This window comes from Polistes dominula, unplaced genomic scaffold (assembly GCF_049000335.1).
Source record: "Polistes dominula isolate Pdom_NZ unplaced genomic scaffold, Pdom_raw_medaka contig_12, whole genome shotgun sequence".
Classification (NCBI taxonomy): domain Eukaryota; kingdom Metazoa; phylum Arthropoda; class Insecta; order Hymenoptera; family Vespidae; genus Polistes; species Polistes dominula.
The window spans coordinates 3,697,550-3,724,165 of record NW_028301116.1 but is presented as its reverse complement, the minus strand read 5'-3'; the positions used below and the strand labels follow the sequence as shown (position 1 = coordinate 3,724,165).

The 26,616-nt window shown below is 33.5% G+C and overlaps 1 long non-coding RNA gene across 2 annotated transcripts; it reads left to right on the top strand.

Moving 5' to 3' along the window:
* Nucleotides 1–224: 224 nt before the first annotated feature.
* LOC149031067 (uncharacterized) lies at nt 225–25,431 on the top strand. 2 transcript variants are annotated; one of them, XR_016178100.1, is made up of 3 exons: nt 225–1,154; nt 20,015–20,094; nt 24,862–25,431. It is a non-coding gene; the product is annotated as an uncharacterized LOC149031067 (long non-coding RNA). The 2 variants fall into 2 exon arrangements; XR_016178101.1 differs by lacking the exon at nt 24,862–25,431 and adding an exon at nt 23,086–24,146.
* The last annotated feature ends 1,185 nt before the right edge of the window (nt 25,432–26,616 follow it).

Here is a 26,616-nt window from a genome sequence, read left to right as displayed (position 1 = left end):
TGTGTTACATCGGACGTGTTCGCGAGTAGCCGTCGGCGTCCTCGTCGTCGTCGACGTCGTCGTCGCCGTCATAGTCGTCTTCTTCTTCCTCGGCGTCTTTGGCGTCGGTCGTCGTCGTTTCGTTCGTGGCTACGGGTGTACATGCGCGTATGCCTTTGAGCACGCGCGCCCGCGCGCGCACGCCCGTACTAGTCTCCTCTTCTCGTTTTGGATTGCTAGTACGTATATGTGTATATGCATGTATATATGTGGGTGGGTGTGTGTTGAGCGTGCATTAGAGTTACTAACACACACACACACACATACACATACGTTTGTTTCTCTCGTGTATGTTTGCTGCGAGGAGAGCCAAACGAAGGGAGGCAAGCCAGTAAGCTCAGGCGCGCCGGAGCGGCGAGAGAGCAGCCATTTTACTCGAACGCGGGTGGTAAACGCCGTGCACACACCACCTGACGCCTTGCGTCTACTATAATCTCTCTCTCTCTCTCTCTCTTTCTCTCTCGTTTTATTTTTCTCTATCTCTATCTATCTCTCTTATTCTGACTATTTCTATCTTTTTGTTATCTTATTCTTACGCTAATAGAGAGGTGTACTACACGTGCAAATGTGCACGTTCTACTGTCAAGCAAATAGAAAGAGAAAGATAGAGATTAAAGAAAGGATTAAATAGGAAAAACAAAAAAAGAAAAATAAAACAAGAAGAAAAAATTAAAGATAATTAGGTAGGATATAATTTTGACCTTTTAATTCTTTATTTTATATAGAAAGTGAACGACGTGCGTGTGTATGTGCGCGTGTATGTTTGAGAAAGAGAGAGAGAGATATATATATATAACAGAAGGGGGAGGTTTTTAGAAAGGGATGTTTAGCAGTAGTAATTGTTCGAGAGTTTCGATAACAAAAGAAAAAAAAAGGAAGTCGCGAAGTGAATCGGAGCAAAAAAAAAAAAGAAAAAGAAGAAGAGAGGAAGGAGAGATTCGTTCAATCGGAGGAGCTTCGTCAAGTGTAGAGAACGAGAAGAACTCTCTCTTAGGGAGGGAGGAAGTGGTGGAAGAAGCCTCGTGAATGCGACGGCGATCCCGGTGCAACGTGCACGTGCGCCACAACGGTGGTGAGACGAATGGGAGACGAGGAAAGAGCTTCTCAACGGTTAGGTGAGACATAGGAGAGAGGGAGCCTGTGTTGCTTGTTTGACTGACTGAGACAGACATATATTCCTCCCCCCTCCAATTTTATCCTCACTCTCTCACTCATTCGGAAGCATGCCTTATATGTATGTGTGTGTGTGTGTGTGTGTGTGTTACATGTATTCCTACATAAGAGATAGAAAATTTCTATTTGTATGCGTGTATACGTGTGTATCATTTTGTACGTATTAGTACGTGCGACAAGAGGGGCAGAAAGGGGTTAGGAGGGAGGAGAGAAGAGGGACGTCCGACTTATTGGAGGAGGTGGTGTACTTACTCCTCTCGTAGCCACCACGAGGTGAGGCCATTCGTTCTGCGCAGGACCGTTTAAATTCGCCGCCGCCACCGACTGCTTTGCATACCGCGTTTTCGCCGGCCCTACTCCACCCCCTCTTTACCGAAAGCCCTCTCTCGCCGCCTACCCTCATCACTAAGCCCACCGCCGCCTAACTCGCAACGACCCGCCCTTTTCGCGATTTTCCCTGACCAACCCCTTCGTCCTTTCAACGAAACTCTGCATTTCTATACGCTTTTCTTCTTTCTCCTCCTCCTCCTCCTCCTACTCCTCTTATTCATCGTCATCCTCATCCTCATTATCTTCCTTATTCTTATTTTGATTTATTTCTTTTCTTGTTCTCGTAGGAAGTAATGAGTCTTATTAAAGTTTTCTGTTCTACGATGTTTATTAACTAGTCTCATTTTTCTAACTTTGTATAATGAATTATTTGATTATCTTATTATTCGATTAAGGTTTGTTTTCGAGTTTTCAAAGATGAACGAAAGTTTCATACTTATAACTTTCTTTTATGGATAATCTTGATAAGCTATAAAGTTGCGAGAGTTTCGATGAAATCGTATGCGTCCATTAGTGAAACGGGTATGAGGATGACCTAGAAAATCTTACATTAGTAGAATGATGTTTTGTTTTGCGCTTCGACTACTTATCCTCTCTCTCTCTCTCTCTCTTTTCTTATCGTCTTTTACCATTCTATCGAAACTCGAAATATCCGAGTCGCGTAATTAACGGCTTCTCACTCGTCTCGTCTAATTCCGTCTACCGAAATTATTTCGCGCGCTGGGTCAGTCGAGTTACGAGCGAGAAAGCATAAACTTTGTCTCGAAGGCGGACGCGCGTCGTTAATTGTAAGAAAATTTTCAACGCGGACGTACCGATTTACTGCGCAGATCATTCGCTATACTTATGTATGTATCTATCTATTTATCTCTCTCTTTCTCTTTCTGCCTCCACATATGTTTGCGTGTATGTATATAAACAAATATATATACAAATATTACTTGAATATATATATATATATATTTATCATGTATACATATTTGTGTATACGTATGTGGTTTGTGTATATATATTTGTGTATTTATATATATAAGTATTTTGACATGGGTGTATATACGATGCTGAAAAGTCTTTCTGGCTACACGCTCGCGTTAATGCTGTCTCACGTAATGAGCGACTTGGCTCCGACGGACGCATATTTTCTTTTACGATGCCTAAATATAATCTTAACGATGTTCTTATGGCCTAGAGCATGGTCGCCTTCGAGAAATTCGAAATTCTCTAAGGCTGCTGTGTAGCTTCGAAGTACCGAGCTTTACGTCCTGATCTCGATTTCCTTCCCCACCTCTTTCATACCAATCCAACTTCAACCCCACTGCACTTCACTTTTACCAACCATTTTTTACTACTTGCTCCCTTTAACTTACATTTCGTTTTCCAAAATAGATCTATGTGAATCGTCCTTTGGTAATCCTTGGAAAATCAAATAACGTATTCACGTTAAATCGTTTCGTATGAGTCACGTTTTCTCATGTGTACTTGTAATTATAATTCAGTTTGATAATTATTTAATTAAAAAGTTGAATCATTTATGATTATGTGCAACCAACAGATCGGACGACATAAGTTTCTTTTTCATCGGTACAATTAGATATCTGGTTATGTAACATAATTTCCTTTAGGTCATTTTGGAGAGTAGTCGAAAGTCCGGGAATGAAAATATCTTCGAGAGAGTAGTATCGCATAACTATAGTCGGCTTGCATTCTTCTTCTTCTTTTTATTTTTGTTTTGTTTTCGTTGTCCTTGTTTTATGTCAGAGAACGAGGGACGAATTACGCTCTCGTTACAGCATTTCCTCGGTGTATCTCTTTCTCTCATTCTTATATTTTACCTTATTTCTCTTTCAACATCTTTCCCTCTCTTTCTTTCTCTTCTTACTTTACTCACGATCAAGGATCGAAGTCACGTAGAAGGTGCGCGTCGATCTCCGCGAGCGATCGTCACGCGTCGACCGATTTTCCCATAAAACCCACGGAACAACTTTCGATCGACGCCAATCAACGATTATTATCCGCATGTTCGACGATCCTCGTCAATGTCCTCCTCCTCCTCTTCCTCCTTCTCCTCTTTCTTTTCATCGTCATCGTCATCGTCATCGTCATCGTCTTCGATCTTTCTCGCGATCTCAATAACTTCTCGATATCTTTCAAGAAATCGAAAGTTAGTTTCAAGATAAGATATAAATCAAACGGATCGACAAAAAGAGTACACGGGAATCTGCGAATAAAAAAAAAATATTTAAAAATAAAAGAAGAATAAAAAACAAACAGGTTAACAATGTTTTGTTTCTCTTCTTTTTTTTTTAATATTTAATGCGATTCTAATGATAAGGAGTATGATAAGGTAGGAAGGAAGAAGGGATTATTAATGATAGGGACAAATTATTGTCATTATATTGAAACAAATTTATAGTAAGTTTGCGTGAGAATAAAAAAAAGAAAAACAATTCTTAATTCAATTCGAACGTGAGTTAAGGGTGCAAATGATAACATTACGAGAATTATATATATATTGGTTTTTTATTTTATTTCTTATCATAGTGTGATGACAATTTGTATATTGCATTTAAAATGTTTTATCCCTAGAGACGAAAAATTGAACCGGTGTTTGTCAAAATGGACAGAACTTTCTGTTAGACCTATATATGAGGAATAATAATTATTATTATGTGTTTTGTTTTTATTGGTTCAAAAAATTAAGAATGAATTATCGATTAAAGAGAAGAAAAGCAAAAAATTGAACGTAACCAACCAACGTTATTCACGTTAATAATGCTTTAATCCGATTGGAATATGAGGAAGAGGAAAAAGAGGAATGGAGTTTTAGGGTGAAAGAGGGGGTGGTTGATGTAAAATAATGAATGATGTATATGCAGGATAATTATTGCCTTCTCTTCTCCTACGTAGTTCGCGAGAAATCTCGTTGAACGATCGCTGTGGAACGATTCGTAGCCTTAGGCACTGTTAGTACCACTGAGTTTATCTCTGGTTCTTGCGCAACGCGTTCCTTTGGGCCGGAAGGTACTCTGAGCTACTACAACTACTACTACTACTACTACTACTACAACTACTATAAAATTCCTTAATAAAAAAAGAAAAACAAAAAAAGCAAAAAAAAGAAATAAAATAGGGAAGATGAAACGAGCATAGCTAACTATGAGTTAATAATGACAACAAGGGGGTACAACGGTGGTCGGGTGGTGATGAGGGGAGGGTAGAGGGTTGCTGTATACTAGTTAGAAAAAAAGTTTCTCCATATTTCTACGAAAAACATTCTCTCATTAATTTCTTTTTTTCCAAAGATTTCGGTGAAGCAAGCCTTTTGATCGTCCCTATCGTTGAATGTTTCATATTTTTCTTCTTCTTATTCTTATTCTTCCTGTTTTTCTTTTTAATGGAATAGAAACGAGAAAAAGTAAAAGTAAAAGAAAGAAAGAGAAAGAGAGATTGGAAATAAAAGGTAGGAAGTTGTAAGAGCTTTCCACTTGTCGTTTTTTCGGTGCCTCGCGGTGACATTTGCGTGTGGCCGAGTTCGGAGGGGTGGAAGGTTCGCATCGACACGCTCGCATCGACACGCCAGACGACAATTAACCCGACAAACCAAGCAACCGTCGTTTCTCTCACCCTCTCTAACCCCCTCCCCCTTTTTCCAACCCCCTACCTCTCTACCTCTTCTCTCCGTTAGGTCCCGTAGTCAGCGTCGTCATATACCCAACGTACCCCTCCCAACTCTGCCTCATACGACTAGAACTAGCGTCCCTTTCTTGCCACCACCAAAGGGGGGTGTAAACCCATCATTATCCTGATTATTCTTGCATGCCGGCTAATCACAAGCTGTCGGTCTTGTCATTGTTTCACTACGGATCATTATTTTTTTTCGTTCTTTCTTTTTCCTATTTCCAATTTCTCTCTCTCTCTCTCTCTCTCTCTTCCTCTCCCTCCCCACATCTTCTTTCCACTCTCTGTTTTTCTCTTTTTTTCTTTCTTTCTATCCTAGTTTTCTCTCTTTCTCTATATTGCGTTGTTACAATCACTCCCTCTTTTTTTTTTCGAGGAGAAAGAGACCATCCATCGTGAGCCGTTTAATCCCACGCGTTCGCTCTTTAGCTCGAGCGAAAAAGCCCATTAGGAGGAAGAAATTAAAGCCTCGGTGTGTATGCGCGGCACGGGCTCGAGTAGAACGGCAGAAGGGGGTTGGCAAGGGGAGAGGTTGAAAGGGGTAGGAAAGGGGATTGCAAGCGCGTTACTCTCCAACTTGCTTCCTTCCTTCCTTCCTTCCTTACTACTTTCTCTTTAGAGGTTTCTTCCAATCGAATTTCTTTTTCTTCTTTCTTTGGCACCTTACACGACCCGTTAAAAGAAATGAAAAAAAAGAAAAAGAAGGGGTAGTGAAAATAGGTAAACAAGTCTAAAAAATTAGAAAAAACTAAAACTGTGAACGATTGATCAATTCGTTTATTAAATGCATGAATTTAAATGAAATGTATGAAAGTATCTAGTATCTCGTTTTGTTTAATACAAGGAGTAACAAGATTTATGAAAGAGATTATAAAATATCATACAAAGACAATATTATGATTTTATCCAAAACTTAGGTAAACGAATTTACCCTTAACGCTTTGAATTTTAATTAACTATCATACTTCGACTTGCAAAATTTTAAGGTTCAGATTTAAAATACTACAATGACGCTTATTAATGACTGACGAGTATAAGTTTTGATTCGTAATAATTACCAATAACGATCCATCGATATATTTGAAGCAGAATGTCGAAAATTGATGATGCCTGAAAGGCACACTGGAGTGTTAAGAGTTAATAAAAAAATGAAAAAAAAAAAAAAACTATTTATCCGTTTGACAAATGTACGAATTTAAAGGAAATACAGTCTAGTAAGTATCTAGTAATATATCGTTTTATGTTATACAAAGAGAAACAAGATTCGCGAGTGTTTAGTAGCGAAGAGAAACGATCGTGGGAGATGATGAAAAAAAGAAATCAAAGAATAAGAATAAGAAGAAGGATTGCAAGAGATAGAAGAGGGATTGGGGTGGGTGAGGGTGGAGGATAGGATAGAAGAAGAAGAAGAAGAAGAAGAGAAGGAGGAAATATAAAATAGCGAGCGTCGGTGGGTACCGGGTTAGACTATATGATCTAATTTTAGGCGATTGCCTCGCTCCCTCACCCAAGGATTATAATTAGATACAGAAATACCCGACCCGTCGTCAGCCACCCACCCACCGGCCAACCGAAGCCAGCCGAATGCGCGGGTGCGCGTTCCCGGCGCAATCCCGGATCACGAGAAAGCTTCTTCCTCTAACAGAAAGACAGATATACATACGGTATAGTGAGAACGAATAAGATGAAAAGTGAGAAAGTGAGAGAAAGAGAGAGAGAGAGAGAGAGAGAGAGAGAGAAAGAGAGATAGAATGAGTTAGATTTGAAAGCCTCCCGACGACGACGTTGTTTTCTACTGTCTCGAATTTTGCCACGACGAGCCAACAACCATGAGTTTGACTCTCCGTTGTATGTCGTCGCATACCCATTTGTATCTATCCTTCTATCTCTCTCTTTCTCACACACTATCATTCTATCTCTGTCTTTGTCTTTTATATTTTTCTTTGTAATCTTTTTCTTTTACTTTCTCTTTTTATCTAACGTAAGTGGAGATCAGTTCGGTGATGCTGAGAGAGCAAGTTAACACCGCGTGGTCCTACATTCTGATATGCGAATCCGAAACGCGTTGCGTTTGCGTTCATGTTCTAATTTTAAAGTTTCCACGGGCAACACCGTGTGTGCTCTCGTGGGTTAATACAAATTTCGTAGAAACATGAATTTTCCCCCCGTTCCTACTCTCACACTCTCTTTTTTCTCAAACGGATTCTAATTCAAGAATTAACGGTGTTTCATTTCTTATGATCTTCAAACACGATATTCAATGATTGTGTTCATAATACATGCTAACTAATTCGATATCAAAAAATTTCTTTAACATCAATAACACGCTTTTGATTTGTTTTTGTACGAGGATTTTGCTTTTTTCGCAATAGCATTAAATCCTTTCTCGAAGAAAGGAAGGAAAATAAAAATTTTACCTCTTTTAAATGATTTTATTTTTTAGAACGTATCGTTACAAATATTATACGAAATTATTTGTTTCTATGATAAATATATACGATCATGAATATTTATTCTACATTTAATTCATTAATCTTCCTGCAACTGTAACAAAAAGTAGGTTAGATGAATCATTTCATATTGCTTTATTAATCATTTTTCAATAATTGACTTAAAAATGTTGTAAGACTTTATTTCACGAATTATCGATGACCTAAATATCTCATAAAATAACGACCTTAAACTGAAATTATATTTCAATCTTTACAGATGCATTTCATTTAGAAACAATTCAAGATTATTCTAAAAATCAAACAAATAATATCAAAATAAATAAAATATATTTTAGATGGTTGAGTTAAGTGGCACACCCGGTATATTTTATATATATACATTATATGAAGGAGTAAATAATTAATTATGAGGTTTGGGCTCGAAGAGAAGGATTCGATGGCGCAGCTGCGTTAACTCACCCCTCTTACAGGGCTTAGTCTAATAGAAGTACGCGGGTCTCGTCTGGTAAAGGGCAGGGGGTAACCTCGACCCCCTCCTAATGCAGCAGAGGTAATTATCGTACGAACCAATCGATATTTCGATCAACGAGTGTCGGCCTTTGATGCTAAGCAAAAGAATCGAAGAAGGTAGTCCGCAGTTACCGTATAACTGCATTACCGTTTTCCCTAAGTTACGTTAGTTTCTTTTTACTTCCCTTATTCATTTAGGGCCACCAATGACTTTTCATGCTATCATTATTATTTTTATTTCGGTAATTATTTTTTATTATTTTTATTGTCGTCTTTATTTTAACGAGAATATAAATGTGTTGATACAAATTTTTATAGAAAATATATTGAATTATATTAATTATAATATATGGGTTTATTTTTATTTTAAATAAATAATTTAATATTTCATATTTATTTTCAATAATAATTCATTCCATTAATTCTATTATCTATATGGGAGTTATTATTAATTATATTAATTTTAATATATACGTTACATCGAGTATCTTATAAATCAGATAATTAAAATGCGTTATTATTGGATACAAAATATAATTAAAAATTAATACAATGTATTTAATTAGCTGTTTTGCTCTCTCAAATAATTGTTAATACAAAAAGATTATTAGGAAAATATTTAACATGTACTATTATAAAAAAGTTATTGTTTTAAACCATTGAAAACTTAATAACTGTTGATTTCAATGAACTTATGAGAAACTTTTTATAGTTAATCTATAACATTATAATGATTAATATATATATATTTCTTTTAATAATTAGATACATGAATACATTCATATAAAAATTAGAATTAAAGTTCTAAAAGTTCAAGTATTGACCTTTATGTAATCTCTATTATTTTCTTTCACATTGAAATAAGAAATGAAATCAAAGTGTATGTTTAAAGTGTCAGTCACGGAGAGAACTAGGAAGAATTTCTTTCAATCGATTATTATCGCGATTTAATGTAAGAACAGAAGATCGTGCTTAAAGAAACTTTAAGAGTTATGGTTAAATGTATCTGTATATGTATTTATGTATATATATATATATATATATATATATATATATATTTATAAGATCTTTCGTCACGACGAAGAAACACAAAATGCGGCTCCGGCAAAACGGTTATTTAATCGGCTTCTCCCCGTGCCAAACGCATTACATTATATATATATATTTTATTCTCTCTTTCTTTCTCTTTTTATTTTCCTCTTTTTCTCCCAGACGCTCCTATCAAAACGAGGAAAGATAATCGAAGCGTGAAGTCTCCATTTCTCGTATCACATTTCTCTCTTTAATTCTCTTATTCTTTTTACTTTGGACGCATGCCGTGTTAGGAATGAAATTAGAAACGTTTCTTCGAGTATCAATCCCATATTTATTTATAATATTACATAGTACAATTTGTTACATTGAACAAATTAATCAACAACAAAGTATATTCGCTTATTTTAATTATTAATTTATTTTTTCTTAACAATATATAATTATATTTTTCTTTAGTTCTTCATTAGATTAATTTAAGAAATTCTAATAAATAAATAAATAATAGTTTAATCAATTAAAAATAGTTTACTAAGTAAGTGTACACAATATTTTTCAGATATGTAAGGTAGGGCTGAGATGTTTGGAAATTACGCAAAAATTTAATTATTAATTTATTTTTTCTTAAAAATATATAATTATATTTTTCTTTAGTTCTTTATTAAATTAATTAAAAATTATAATAATAAATAAATAATTCTTAAATTAATTAAAAATGGTTTACTAAGTAAGTGCACACAATATTCGTCAGGTAAGGGGCTGAGATGTTATGAAATTCCGCAAACAAAAAATTAAATGAATATCTAACAAAAAAATAAAATAAAAAACAATAGTGATTTATATAAATTGCAAGTAGATTAAAACGAATAACGTTGAAAAGTGGTTCCCTCGGTGAATAACATGAACGAACGATACAAACCTCTTTGGTTCGTTACAATACGAAGACTGGCCGGTCCCACAGTCCTGCCTGATTGCCGGTTAAAAGATCAGCGAAGTGTGACAGGGCCGTTTCTTCGTGGCATTTGAGGATGAGGATGACGAGGAGGAGGAAGAGGAGGGGAAGGGGAGGAGGTGGTAGGCGTGCACGCGCTCACATTGGCGACACAGAGAGACGAAGAGAAGGAAGGAAAAAAAAGAAAATGAGAAGGAGGAGGAGGAGGAGGATGAGGAGGTGGATAAGGAATCATGGTCTCTAATTTTTACGGTGTAACCACCTGAGCGTCTCTCTTTTCTATATATTTACAAGTACAACCAAGCTGGTCATTAAATCCGATAATTAATCACAATCGTATCTATTAACGGGCCATCCTTAATTGCTGTTATCCGCTAGGAAAGAAGTATTTCTTTCGCTAGGAGAAAAAAAAAGGAAAAGGGAGGAGGGTCTACGTATATACTTGGACTTGGGACCTACCCAGGATGTGACCAAAGAATGGGCCTTATTTTTTTTCTTTTTTTTCCCATTTCGTGCGAAACCGACGAACAAAATTTCACCGTTTTCTCGACATACTCGTATAACATTTTCCTTCCAATATGAATCAAATATAAACCAAATGAAATTTTTTGGATATATTTATTGCATTTATGATTACGCATGTATGTATTAGATAGCAATGGGGTTTTTATTGATTTTCTTGTTTCACGTGTTGTAGGTAATATAACTTTATTGTTATTAAAATTTAACAGATACCTCATTCAAAAGTTATAAGTTTTTGTAGAGACTAACACTGTTTAAGATACCACGTTACAATTTTGTTTTTAGTTCGGCTTAATTTTCAGGTCTTTTGCGAACTAAAGTAGTGATGTCTTACAATCGGTAGATTATTTGATCCTATTAGTTGTGTTAAATGTTAAGATAAAAAATTATTAAACTTATGCATTATAAATAGTCTCTCATAATTTACAAATATAAAATAAAAACAAAATAAAAAATAAAAAAAAGGTAAGAAATATATAATAATACATTTTTATCAGAGTTAGGTAAAACAAGTAATTTCGTTAAAACGTACTTACCAAATTAGTCGGCAAGGTTTCGTTGAAATAAACGTGGAATAATATACTATAGTCTTAGAACGTTGACGGTAGGAAATGGCGGGGCATCTTCTCCAAGGCGACTCTCTTTCTCTCTCTCTTCTCTCTCTCATTACGTCTCTCTGTCTTTCGCGCGCGCGAGTGTCCACAACTACCATCGAAACTCGTACACAGCTATCTACTTACTTACTTTAGTGGTCAGCGTGGAAGAAAAGAATTAGCTAGACGGGGGCGCGTCTCATCTAGGTCACACACACACACACACACACACACACACACACACACACACACACACACACACACACACACACACACACACACACACACACACACATGCACACATGTACACGTTTCTATTCCCTATCTTTATCTTTCTTATTCTTATATATATATAATATATATACACACACACTAACATTCACATATGTGGTCGGGTGCGGCGCAAGGAGGCTCATTACGGGAGGACGGTGGCGAGGGGATGTGCAGCAAAAGAGGCGAGCGTTAATTAAGAACAGACTCGCCACCCCCTAAGTAAGGAGCTTCGGCCGAACAACCCCTGCTTTCTTTCTCTTTCTTCTTCTACTTCTACCTCTTTTCTTATTCTTTTTCTTCATCCTCTACTACCTCACCCCTTACACCCCCTATACCCCATCCTACCTCTTTCTCTTCTTCCTTCTAGTCTACCATTACCACCACTAGCATCTTAGTTACCCTCGAACATTCCCCTTTACTCTCCCACTCCCTCACTTATCTCTCTCTTTCTCTTTCTCTTCGTTTCAACCACGAAGGAAGAAAGAAAGAAAGGAAGGATCCTTCTCGAGCTTAGGGATGGAAAATTCTCTTGGAGCTAACTAACGAGTGACTGAGTATCAGAACATGTTCTATATTGCTACGAGAAAAAAGATAACCGTTGAAGAAAATTAACTAATATCTTCTAATATCCTATATTGATACGATGAAATCGTCAACTTATATATACGTACATATAATATATTATATATACTTATATATATATCTTTTTCTGTCTTTCTTACATTGGGCTTCGATTTTCACGGATTTCTATCGTGCTGACCCGGCAGGGTGTTACGATTGAGACGGTTCCTTTTCACACGCTCGGACTGTAGAAACCTTCCGATGAGAAGACGACTCGGACTATCTCGAGATAAGTCTGAGAGATATTTCTCTCTCTCTCTCTCTTCTCTCTCTCTCTCTCTCTCTCTCTCTCACTCTTTTGGGTAAGAAGGAAAGGCGACTATGCAAATCCCGTAAGCAGGGATAAAGTTGATGAGACGAATCATATTCTTCGAGTCCCTTTTTCCAAAGATACCTCTAATACTTCGTCTTCCTCTTCCTCATCACTTTCTTTATTCATTTTATTTTTTTTTTTTTTTTGAGTAAGTTGAACGCGTGAAAGTGTGTTAGTTGAGATACCGGTATAACGGATATTCCTTTTTGTTTCGTCATCAAAAGCATAGACAATACCTAACGTATACTATATTGGGACAATGATGATCGTCCGAGATCTCATCGCGACGACACGAAGGCACACATGTCGCCAGTGTTACACAATAGCTCTTCCTTCCTTCTTTCTCTCTTTCTCTCTCTATCTCTATCGTTCTTTAGTCTACCGAAAAAAAGTCACCCAACTGTTCATCCCCCCGAGCTACGGTAAGCTCTCTCTCCCTTTCCTATATTTTAGGGGTGAGTCCCGCTTTCTATCTCTCACTCTCTCTCTTTCTATATTTCTCTCTCTCTCTCTCTCTCTCTACGTGTGTTCGTTCGATTGTTTCCAACAGGTTTGCTAGCTTTTGTTTCAGTCTCGGTTCTCATGCACCCAGAAACTGGTCATTGCTCGAAAACCCTTCGTACCCACCTCCCCCACCCCAAAGCTCCTTTTCTGAACAATGACCTTCGAGGCCGTTAGCTCAAAGCATTGCAATAACAACGACCCGCATTACCCTTACCTAACGTTAAAAGAAAGAGAAAGAGAATGAGAGAGTAGTACGTGGTGAATTCATTCTCGCAGGATTCAACTACGGACACGATTTAAAATCCGATTGTATTTGGGTACGTTGACGGACGTCCATTGGATCACATTCTATCGAGATTATATAGTACTGATTTAAATCATGTATGTACGTGTATACGTTTGTTCTTAGTGTTAGAATGAATCTTTTTATCCTATTTGGGATTTAGGGTATACTGCGAATTATATTCAGTGTTAATCTTTTAACGAATTGTATTGGTCAATGTTAATGATAAAATATAGGGTTTTTTTTTTTATTTATAATTGTAAGGGTGAGGAATTTTATAATTTTAAATTTTTATTTTTGATTATACTAAAATGAGAGATTTCTTGGATAAACGTATGTTTATATATTTTATGTTTAAAAACCGTATTTTTTATTTGGATTTAAGATGATTTGTAAATTTATTATATTTGGCCCTTTAAAATCTTTTTTTATATATTTTTTAAAAATATGTTTATATATTTTATGTTTAAAAACTGTATTTTTTATTTGGATTTAAGATGATTTGTAAATTTATTATATTTGTCCCTTTAAAATCTTTTCACAGATTAAAATATAAATATTGAAAATCTATTAAACAAGATTAATATTTTTTAATTAGAACAAAACACAAAAGATAGAAGTACAACATTACGCGTGAAAATAAATTATCGATAATATTTCACTTACTCGTTTATAAAGAAAATTAATAATAACAGGCACATACACACATATGGGTGTCCAAGGGTTTATTTGATTTGGTTCCTTTATTTAGTTATTTTGCACGTATAAATCGGAGAATAAGAAAGATGTAGTCCTTTTTTCTTCTTATTTGGTTTTTTTTCTTCTTTTTTTACGTAATTGTTCGTCGGTTTCTCCTTTGGTAGCTTCTTTCCATCCTGGGTAGTAGAATTGTTAGAGAAGCTTGCGGACAGCCGATTCCATAGCACTTTATTTATATGTGCATGGGAATTGACTGAAATGACGTTAAATGCTTTCCTCGTAATCGCGATGACTCGAACGATATTCAAGACTCGTCGCGTACGTCATCGTGCATTGCATAATGGAAGGTAAAGGCTCGTTTAAATAAATTACGTTTCGTGTCCATACGTAGGTACTACACATATACATATACATACACATATATATATATATAAGTAAGAAAGTAAATAAGGTAAAACGCGGCAGCCAACGTAAGAACGTTTGTGTCCCTTTAGGAAAAAAAGAAATAAAAAGGACAGAAAATATTCTTCAGGATCTCGTTCGAGAGCGATTAAAGATGCCAAGTTTGAAGGTCGTTTTATGAAAGCCATATTTACCCCTCTCACTCTCTCACTCTCTTCTTCTTTTTTTACTCCCACTCTTATACTCGTTAAATCTGTCAGTCACATTACAATTTTTGGAAACGATTTAGCATCCATTTTACATCATTTTACAACGAGATACAATTTTGTGCATTTGGTATCGTCGAAATTAAATACAAATATGGACATTATAAATGTATATTTTAAAATCCTTGACGATGCATAAATATAAAATGGCGACGACCATTATGAGGACCAGTACGGTATAAACTGTTGAAGAATAAAATATTAAATTGTTTCGGAAGGTTTTTGCACAATGAACGTTAGTTTTCTAAATCGGTTTGACTTCTTTTTTTTTTATTTAAGCAATTCAATTATCATAAATTAAATTGACCGGAAATTTAGTAACGATTTATATTTTATTATTTTACGGAAGTGAATTAAATGAATGTATAAAGAATACTCGTCAATTTGAATTTGAATATTTTCTGTATAATAAATATTATTTTAATAAATAAATAATATTTAATATATTTATTAAAATAATATTTATAAAATAATATAATAAGAAATTAATAATAAAAAAGTAAAATATTAATAAATATTAATAGATTTAATTTAAAAATATAAATATTTTATATTTAATATTATATATTTAATATTAATATATATATATTATTATATATGTAATTATAATTATAAATTATTTATATAAAATAATATATAATAATATATATACATCAAAATTATGTATAAATTTTTTTCGCAAGCTATCACACAATGATTATTATTAATGATATAAATAACAATATAAAAAATAAAAAACAAACAAAATGTCAAAGAAATAAAAAGCAAAAGTTGAATATGGTAAGATTTAAGGAAACACAATTTCCAATCGATCGATCGATAATTTGTGAGATTGACCACTAGTCTATTTTTAAACTGACTGTATTTTCCAATGAAAACTACCTGTGTGCCACCTATTAATCATCCGTCGATAACTAACACGTTAAATGATTTTCCCCCAAAAATCGGTCAAAACTTCACAAAAAAAAATCCAACATATAAGTATAAAGCTGCCGAAAAATTCGTACGAGGTTTAAACAAACAAAAAATACCTGTTTGTTATATACAATATAATAAAAAAAAATCAACTAAATTAAATTTCTAAAATTAATCGTAAAAACTATCCTTACAAACCCCAATACTATTCGTCAATTCAATCTATTTTCTTACCCACCAACCAACATACACACACACGTATAAACATTTTCGATGTTGGGGTAGATTAAGGGGAAAGAAATTCGCAAGATCGAATCGAATCGAAAGAATCGGATCCTCTGAGCTGCAAGACACCAAGCGACCGAATCCTGAAATTAAACAAACACCTTATTGACACGCTTGATCCTTCTTTGGCATAGATGGTGTGCTATGTCCGTTTACCAAGGGTTCAGAAGAAGAAGAAGGAGAAGAAGAAGAAAAGAAAAGTCTTTCAAAAAGGATAAATAGAACAACCGAGAAAGAAGAAGAAGATGAAGATGAAGAAGCTGAAGATGAAGATGGAGATGAAGATGAAGAAGAAAGGAAAGGAGAATGAAAGATAGACGAAGAAAGGTAACTTGGCAATTCGAATGAACGAACTACATCGCATACAGGGTCTTAGTAGGACTTAACGAATATTGCCGTCGATATCCAAAAGCCCTGATATCCACCGGCTCTCTTTGTCTCTTTTTCTCACACACATACACACAGATATATATATAGGTATATACAATTTAGTGTATAAGATAGAAATAGGAAGGGGGTAAAAGTCTCACCAATTTCTCTTCGGCAAGTCGCCAACGATTCCAACGAATCGAAGTAGTCTAACATTTTTTTTCATCCAGACGTTATAGTTCGTTTTTAGAATCGACGTATTATATTTACCACTCGCATTCTCTCATTGTATGAATATTAACAATACAAAATTGTAATACAGCGCCATCGATTGAAATCTTACAGTACTTAAAGACCCAGATAACCTCTAAATATTAAATCCTGAAATTAGCAATAAAAAATACAACATAATCATACTTTGTTGAAAAAAATAACACAAACTACAAAAAAATTTCATTAATATCGGTAGTTTCGAACTTCATTGGAAACCAAAAGAATGTGACCATGAATTTTTATATATAAAGATAAGATATATAGACACGTACATGTGCAAATGAGAAAAGATGTGTATATGCATATGCTTGTGTTGTTTTTCTTTTACGAATTTAAGTACGTGAATCAGATTTTAAAAGCTTTTTCTACGGACAGTAATATTGAACGAAGAAAATCTGAAATAGTCGTCGAATTGGATTTCACGAAGTAGGCGTTTATCGCAATGACGTATTTTTCAAGCCTTTCAATATATACATATATATATACACCTTACGTGCAAAAAAGTCTATTCGATCTTCTGACATTTATATTTTTTTCGTTTCTTTTTTTTTTTTTTAGTGAGTGGGGGGTGGTACAATTTCGTTAAGAAGCAACGAATCAACGAACACGAAGAAAACGAACGTTGAGATTCAGAATTTATGTTACGTCACCGGAAAGCTTTCTGGGTTGTTGCACGCTGAGTAAGAGAATAAGATAGAGAGAGAGAGAGAGAGAGAGAGAGAGAGAGAGAGAGAGAGAGAGAAAGAAAAAAAGAAAAGAGAGACGGAGGACAGGGCAGATAAATTAGCACGAGTAATGAAGACCGAGCTTCGCGTCTGATTAAACAAACACAGGGAAGAGCGACTGAACCTCTTGCACGAGTACGACGAATGAACAAGAGAGAGAAAGAGAGAAAATGGGAGGGTGGGAAGGAGATAGAGAGATAGAAAATGGTAGGAGAAGAAGAAGAATCTGCGATTCTTACTTTCGACCGAGCGGAGCCCGTTCTATTCTGCTTCTAATTAACTAAAGCGGACGTGGTCGCACATTCCAAGATATTGCTTTTGACTATTACTCTTCCACGAAGTGTACTACTACTACTACTACTACTACACTACTACTATTGCTACTACTACTGTTGCTACTACTATTACTACTACTACTTAATTTCTTCTCTTTCTATCTCTATCTCTTTTCGTTACTTTCTTATTTTTATTTGAGCTTCAAACACACGACGATGTGCCTTTTAACTTATATCCCGTGGAATTATTTTTCTAAGAATTGCGCGTCTGGCATCTTATATGCGATTTCACTGCAAAACCCCTCTGTGGAAAACTAAAATCGATCCACGATTACGTTTCATTACTAACGAATGCCAAAACGTTAGGATTTTTATTTAGGAATGTAACTACTTTAGAAATTTTGCTACCAATTCGAATGAATTGAAAAGTTTCGAGACTGGTATTTATAAAAATTGTAATGTTTATTTATTTTGAGAAAAATTTCATGTTTCTTTTCATGTGGCAAATCTGAAAATTGTTTAATTTATCCTCGTATGTGTGTGAATAATTTTAATTTTAATTTTTGATACCCTAAATTATTTCCATTTGACAAATGGAACCCAACATGTATTGGTTTAACAAGTAAGTAATTGCGGATTTCACAAATCATTTTCCTTCCTTCGAAAAATTTTTAATTACTTAGTTGTCAACCCAATATATATATAAAGAAAATTTAAAGATACAAATTTTTATTTATAACAGAAATAAACAAAAATTCGTAACAAACTAATTGAGATTTGAGATTAAGCAAATACGATCAAATTTCTAAACGATTCTTAGCATATTATTCTCGCTAATAAAAGATGCAAAAGAAAATCAGGTGATCGTAAACGATGTTGAAGTTTTAGCATCGACCGAGATTTTATTTATAAACTCTATTTCTCCTTTTTTTTTAAATATATTTATACATACATTTATACTTTTTTTTTAAAACCGTCCCGTCATCGAAGAATTAGTGATCGCGGCTGCTACTCCTTTTTTTTTTTTAAACAATTTACTGAAAAGATAGATAGAAAGAACTAAAGAAAAAAACGAAGAAGGAAAGAGAGAGAGAGAGATAGTGACGAAATGAAAAGACAAGGACAATGGTAGGTGAAAAAAATAAATCCGACACGATAATAATTATTATCTAAAGCTACACCGTATGCAAAATAAAAAATAAAAAAAGGGAAGTTGGGAGGAGAGAATAAGAGGGAGAAAAAGAGAGAAGAAAAGAAAGATGAATAGATAGATAGATCTGTGAGTGAGTTTGTTCTTTAGTTCGAATTCAGGCTGCCAAGACAAGGACGTTCAAGTTTAAACGAAAATAAAAATTCTCCCGTCCGTACTAATTATAGAAATCCGCTCATCTGACTCGCATCATACACACATATATATATACACACAAACAAAAAGAAAGAGAGAGAGAGAGAGAGAGAGAGAGAGAAGCAAGCATCACTCTTGAATTACCGGTACGCATGTACCTGGAATTATATCGGGTGTGTCGAACGTATCTTCTCTCTTCTTCTTTCATACACAAACAAGGTGAGAGAAAGAGGGAAAAAGTGAGTGAATGAGTGAGAGAAAGAGAGAGAAAGAAAGATTGAGAGGCGTTCCTTCTTGGTCGTCCCACGCCCGATAAACCGAGAGAAATTAATATCGTTTTTATCGAAGAAGCCACGAAGGTAATTAGATCCTGGCCGAGCATCTCCTTACAGCTACGCCGCTTGGCGTAATCAAGGATCGTGTTCTCGTTACTTCGTGACGCGTTATAACTCTGTTCTTTCGTCGTTGCCGAGAGATTACGACCGATGAACCGGACGCAAGCTCTTGAACATAGAAACTACTACTACCACTACTACTAGTATTAGTATTAGTATTTAATACTATTATAACATACTAATGCATATATATGTTTATCTATATTCCTAATCAAATTTTTTTTTCTTTAACTCTACAGTGACATCGAATTTTTATTTAATATTGTTTATACTGTGGTTGATTAATATATAATATTTGAATTATTTTTTTATAGGATATTGATTAAGTGGTTTAATTAATATTTTATTGAATTTATTTAATAATAATGTAAATGAGGGTGTTTTCAATAATGTTAGTTTGATTACGTAATGTTAGGATATTAATGAAATAATTCGATTATAATAATAATAATTTAAAATTATATATATTATATTATATAATTAAATTATAATAATTTAATTATATAATAATAATTCGAATATTACTTATTAATCAACCAAAATATAAATAAAAATTTAAATTTAATATTAAATAAATTATTTAGTTAATTTATTCAAATTAAATAAATTTATTTAGATTAATAATATGAAATATTTTTTTAAATGAATAAAATAAAATAATATTTAATATTTAATTGAAAATTAATTATTCCAAATTTTGTCAGTAATTATTAACCAATCATAAATGCTTAATTTTTATTTTTATTGATTACAGCTTAAATTTATGTATTTTGTTTGTGTTTGTTACAGTTGTCGGTGAAAAGTGTGACATGGGGAGTGTTTAATGGACAAAATAAGGTTTCCTGTTCATCGATTTAAATTTGTGTACGGTAAGTTTAGTTAATAGATGAGATTAATCAACACACAGTGTTTCTAAATTGTTATACTATAGTATCGACACACTGAATATGTTTATTTGACTTGACGGTACACAATGTAATTACCGGTGTAGTAGCTCGACACGCCTATTTGTAACAAACATCGTCTCGATTAGAATCCTCTTCTCGTTAGTCGTATGTGTGATTAGCCTTAAGTTTTATTCAACTATACTGTTGTTGAAGTATATGTCTATTATAATTTACATAATTAATACTATTTAAGATTTTAATTTTTATTTCATACAATAAGAATGAAAATAGGGATATAATGTAATTAATATTAAATATATAAATATCAATCGAATGATTTGTCTTACATTTGAAGTGAAAATGATATTCTTAATGTTTAACACTTGATCCAAAAAAAATAAAAAAGATATTCGTAAGAAAATAATATAAAGGACTTCTGGAAAGTAAAATATCTAAGTTTTTTTTTTAGGTCAGTTCAATGATCCAATTTTGCCACGAATCCCACGAATAAAATTCCAAGTAATAAAAGAATGATCATTTGATTTATATAAATAACATAAAATGTGGATAACTTTAGTGTTAATTAAAAACAACAAAATTTTATTTAGGTTAGAAACAAATGACCAGGGGTAAAATAAATAGAAAAGAGAAAACGTCTAAAATTTTATTCAAAAAAAAAAGTTTCATCTTACATTAGGCTTACTTCTTTCATCTTTTCCGAAAAGACGAAGACAAAGATGTCAACATTTTTATCCTTTCAAAATAAAAAAAAAAAAAAAAATAAAAATAGAATATAAAAAAAAAAAGAGAAGAATGAAGAGAAGAGAAAGAAAGATTCACATTCCACTTATTTCTATTTAAAAAAATAATTAATGTTTCCATTTTCCATTAGTTTCGGAAATTCGAGAAGTAACTAATTGTAAGAGTTATTTTCTTCTTCATAGCTTGTTAATGAAATATTCGGATCGATAAATATATCCCCATGAGAAAACATAAGAAAAAAAAAATAGAGAAAGAAATATAGTGAAAAAGAATGAATGAGTAAGAAGAAACTATGCCTATCTTTCTTAATCTTCTTGATGTTAGTTTCTCTTTCGAATCTTGAAATAAGGTGATATAGAATCAGAAGAAGAAGAAGAAGAGGAGAGTGAAAAGAGGAGGAGAGAGTACCCTGGAGCGACGGGGAATCACTCAAACGAGAAAATATATATACACATATACAACATATGCATGTATATATACATATAAAAGTGAGAGAGAGAGAGAGAGAGAGAGAGAGAGAGAGAGAGAAAAGTATCAGCCGTTACTTCATTTTTGCGGAACGTTTACAACGTCCTGTCCACTCGTGTGGCATCGTTGCTGGCATTTCGATGCATAATAAACGACTGGTTAGCCCTGCACCATAGCTCACACCTCTACATATCGTTCTCTTTCTTTTTCGCTCTCTCTCTTTCTCTCTTTCTTGTTCGCTTTGACCTAGTCCTTCCCTCTCTTTTAATACAGGGTCCCATCTCTCTCTCTCTCTCTCTCTCTCTCTCTCTCTCTCTGAACTTCCAAGAGAGAATCCTTATTCGTGCTTTCGTTTTTTCTACGCAATACGACATGTCTAACGAGATGCGATGAATCGACGAAGGACAGGAGGGGGGGAAAAAGAAGAAGGTGAAGGAATAGGGAGAGGTGAAGTTGGTGTAGGCAAAGGAATAGGAGGCTCGAGTAGAACGTCTCTAACGAAAGGAAATCCGATTTGTCGGAGCACCCCGCGTTCACCTTTCTACTTTTAACTATTTTTCTTTTTTTCTTCTTTTTGTTTATCTCTTCTTCCTTTTTATTATTTTGTTATTTCTATTTTATGACTGTTTCCTTTTTTATCTTTAAACTCAGGGAAAGATACTTTGCATCTGAGTAGTAGAAATGTTTCGTTCATAAGTTTTTTTCTTTTTTTTTATACCTGATGGAAATTCAACCTTCTCGTTATTATGACCGGTGTACACTTAAATCGCAATTTGTGTTCTAATGCAATTTGTAGTTTCCTTTTCTTTTCTTTTTTTATTTTTTTTATTTTTTTTCTCTTTTTTTATCCTTGAGAAAGAGAGGAATCTTACTCTACTCTTTGAAAGAATTTTTATCGATAGAGGTAGGAGGGTATATTCTTTATCGGAAAATATATATACAGGTTGAAAAGTGGAGGACATCTTTTGATAGTAAAAAGAGATATGAAGATAGGACGCGGGAGTTTCTTCTCTACGTTCTTTTTTTTCTTTTTTTTTTCATTTTTATTTTATCTCGTTATGAATTGGTATCGTTTTGCTATCGCGTGTACAACGTCGTTAATACAATAAAATAGATCGAATGAAATGGAAAAATGATATTTCTACAAAAGAGATCTTTTCACATTATCATACAATTTTAATTTTATAGAAAATAAGATGTTCGGGCAATTAATTTAAATAATAAAAAAAAAAGAAAAGAAAAAAAAATCAAACGATAAAATATTATTTATATCGTATCGCATCTCGTATTATTTTTAATTTCATAAAAATAAATTTATTATACGCTATAAAAAAAAAATCATACACATTATATATTTAAAATAAAGATCTAAATTATATAACATATATATTTTCTCACGATAAATAAATAATCATCAGAGTTATAAAACAAACAACCATAATATTTAAGATTATGATCAATTATATTAAATTGTATGACGTTATCAATCGATACAATTTCAATTTCATATAAGAGACAAAAATATTCACAGCTTACGTAAAAAAAAACTATTAAATACACAACACACTCTGAAAAATTTATTCAACGTTCTGAGAATTAAATGCATCCGAGCTTTTTAATGCGACGACACAAATTTTTAATAATACGATACTAAAATATCACCTTGCGAAAGAAATAATAAATAATAAATGAATCAACCACAGACAAGGAACACAAAAAAAAATGCAAAAATAAAATTTACAGAAGAAGCAGAAGTGGAAGTGGAAGGGAAGAGAAGGGAAGGGGAGGAGGAAAACCGATGATCGGCGATTATCATCGTAACGTCACCTGTGCTCGTACATTCACACATGTATATACACACATACACGTATACGGGCTTTCGAAAAAGTGTAGGTATATATATTCCCTCTCCCTCTCTCTCTCGTCAGAATTGAGAGAGAAAGAGAGGGGGGAACATCGAACGATTATTTGCGCCGTCGGGAGAGAACGATAATGGATACGGAAAGGCGGTTTGAATCCGACCGAATGGGCGTATGAATGGTCGCCGTTTAGCGTAATTATTGGCGCATTGTCTACGGTACAATGCAGGGCGCGAAATTGGCATGCAAAAATCGAATGCGATCCCATTGTCGACCATTGTCCGATCCACGGCCACGTCGCGACGCGACCCTACTCCCCCCACCCCCATCTCCTCTTTACCCTCGCCGCAAGCTTTACAGGGTGCCAAAGAGAAAGAGAGTATCCACATGCGAGGAGGAAGGGGGTGGTTGGTGGGGTGGGGGTGGGTGGCAAAGCTTCAACTTCTCTAACACGTATTGTCGAGTTTTCGAATATTTCGTTTTGGGAGATGTCAGATATAGGGTGCATGTTTCGATTCGTTCGATTTGCGAATCATCTCCGATGAATTTCCCGGATAGGAATTCTCCTACGCGGGGCGAATTATTATACTGAATTTTTGTATACTTTTTTTTTTGATTTTATTTTATTTTATTTTATTTTATTTTATTTTATTTTATTTTATTTTATTTTATTTTATTTTATTTTATTTTATTTTATTTTATTTTATTTTATTTTATTTCACAGCCATCGAAATTTTTCGCGTTTCGTTAAATCGCGAAAAATTTTCGCACACGAGATATGTGTGTGTATATATAGATAGTAATCCTGTGGGTTTTTAAATTTGACCAAATTTGAACTATGTATATGGTAAAAAAGGGGAAAGATTTGAATACCACGTGTCGTCGTTATTAACCATTTGCGTTGCTTGAATTTATTTTACGTATAACACGTTGTATATATATATATATATATATATATACTGTGTTTGATATTAACTGTTGGACATATTTTAATGTAAGGTGTAACAACAAACGTGTTTCTCGATTATTTGAAGAAAACATCTATTTTAGGTTTAGGGTACATCGGTTTAATTATATGAGGAAAGATTTAAACGTGGGAGCTAGAGAAACTGAACATTCTCGTTCTTGTATTTCTTCCCAAGCATCGTTTACAGGTTTTAACATCGCGATAGAAATGAATAGCTTCGTGTACGTACATTATACATAGGTATTATGTATTATATATATATAGAAAGAGAGAGATACAGATAGAGAGAGAAAGAACGGTACTCGTCGAATAGAATTTATCGTTTCGTATCTAAACTCGACTCATTAGGATCCCCCATAAACGGTGCTAAACGCGATCTTTCGCTAGGATATTAAAGCGAGAGTGAACTACGTTTGAACAATCGTCGGAAATATATCGAGAGAGCTTTAGATTTATAGATTTTCTTTTACCATTTTAAAATAAGGAATAAACTCGTTTCACACATACATACACACACACATCAATACATATACATCAATTTTATATTTAATATAATCTTTAATATTTATCACAATAAAACAAAATTAAATATTGAATATTTTCTTTCAGAGAAAGTTAAGAAATTTTTTTTCTTGTCGTTCAATTTTTTGTTATTCTCTTTTTTTTTTTTATTTATTTTCTGGATGTATTTAGATGAAAACTAGGATTCCAATGGTGTTGTGGACCGATCGAACCGATCCGTGAATTCGCTGGGTTATTAGGCAGGCAACCATGGTTTCTCTCTACTCTTTGAAAGAGAGAGGTACAACACACGGAAGGGGTGGAGTGGGGAAAGGAGAGAAAGCAACCGCGGGCTTTTTGTGCGGTCAGATTGGCGGCCATTATGCCCCGAAATTGGGCCTTAATTGTGGCAGCGGTAATGAGTCGGGTTGCTCTAATGCATCGGCACCACAACCACACATAGTGTGTATCTTACCGTGCCGCCTTCGACGTTTTAACTTAACGGGTGACCATTATTTTTTTCATCATTCAATATATTCATCCTTTATTCGTATTATATTAAAATAATTAATTATTCGTATTCTTATGAACACGATTGAGATACATAATAAAATATTAGGGTGATGTATAATAAAAAATGTAATTTGACGTTGATGTTTGATTATTATTATGAAATAGGATATCATTATTTATTAATTATTAATTAATGCGATTTTAAAGAGAATATACAATGTCGTTAGAAATTATTTCGTTGATAGGATAAGTTTTGTTAAAAATAATAATCGATGTAAATTAAATAGGTAATTTAGCAATTTTATTTAATAAATATTGTTATTAATTATATATATGTGTGTATGTACCTTTTTTTTCTTTTTTTTTAAATAGAAGAGTTTGCGTATATTTGCCTATAAATTTTATCAAATATATTTATAAATAAAATGTATAAATAATAAAATAAAATGTAATAAAATAAATATATATATTTAATATAATATATTTCTGTTATTATTAAATATTAAATTAATTAAATATGATATATTAAATTTAATATATATAATATATAATATTTAAATAGTAAGTATTATATATAATTAAATATAATAATTAAATTGAATATTATATATAATTAAATATAATATAAATATTATATAATTAAATAAAATATAAATATATATGAAATTATTTTATAATTAACTAACACACAAAATTGTAACTACTTTAAACAATAGAATTATATTAAATCCGTTCTTTATAATAAATATATATATATATTTGTAATTTTGGTTTAGAATATTTAATAAAAGAAAGGGAAATAAAAGTGTAATAGTAAAAAGAACAAAAACAATAATTATAATATAACACCTGTTATTCAATTAACAATTCGTACCATTTTTATTTCTTAATAAATTAACAAAGTAAGATAAAAATGTGAGACACCCGTTAGTTAAAGGGGAAGGATAGGAAGGGAATAAAACTATGTAGCGACGGTGGATTATTTAATTGCTCTTCCGTTGTTTCTTCGTCGCCAGATAATTTGTGTACCTGGCAGAGTTCCGACAGGTCTCTCACTCTCTCTCCCTTTCTCTCTCTCTCTCTTTCACTATCTCGCTCTCTGGAAACAAAGTCTCCAAAAGAGAAGATACAAAGTAGCACCCTTCACGAATATTCTTTTCTCTTCTCGTTTCATTTCATCTCATCTCGGAGCCGTCTTCTTCCTCCAATTTATAGGCCGTCGTGTAGATTTACTCGTCGAAAAGTTTCGAAAGGAGACGAAAAGAGGAGAAAGAAAAAAAAAGGAAAAGAAAAAAACAAAATACAAGAAGAAGAAGAAGAAGAAACGGTCGGCCTACTCCTAATTGCGCGTAATTACCTATGGAGGCCAATTAGCTTAGATTGGTTGGACGATCCGCGGTTATTCGTTCGCCCTGAAGGACCACTCGCAAGGAG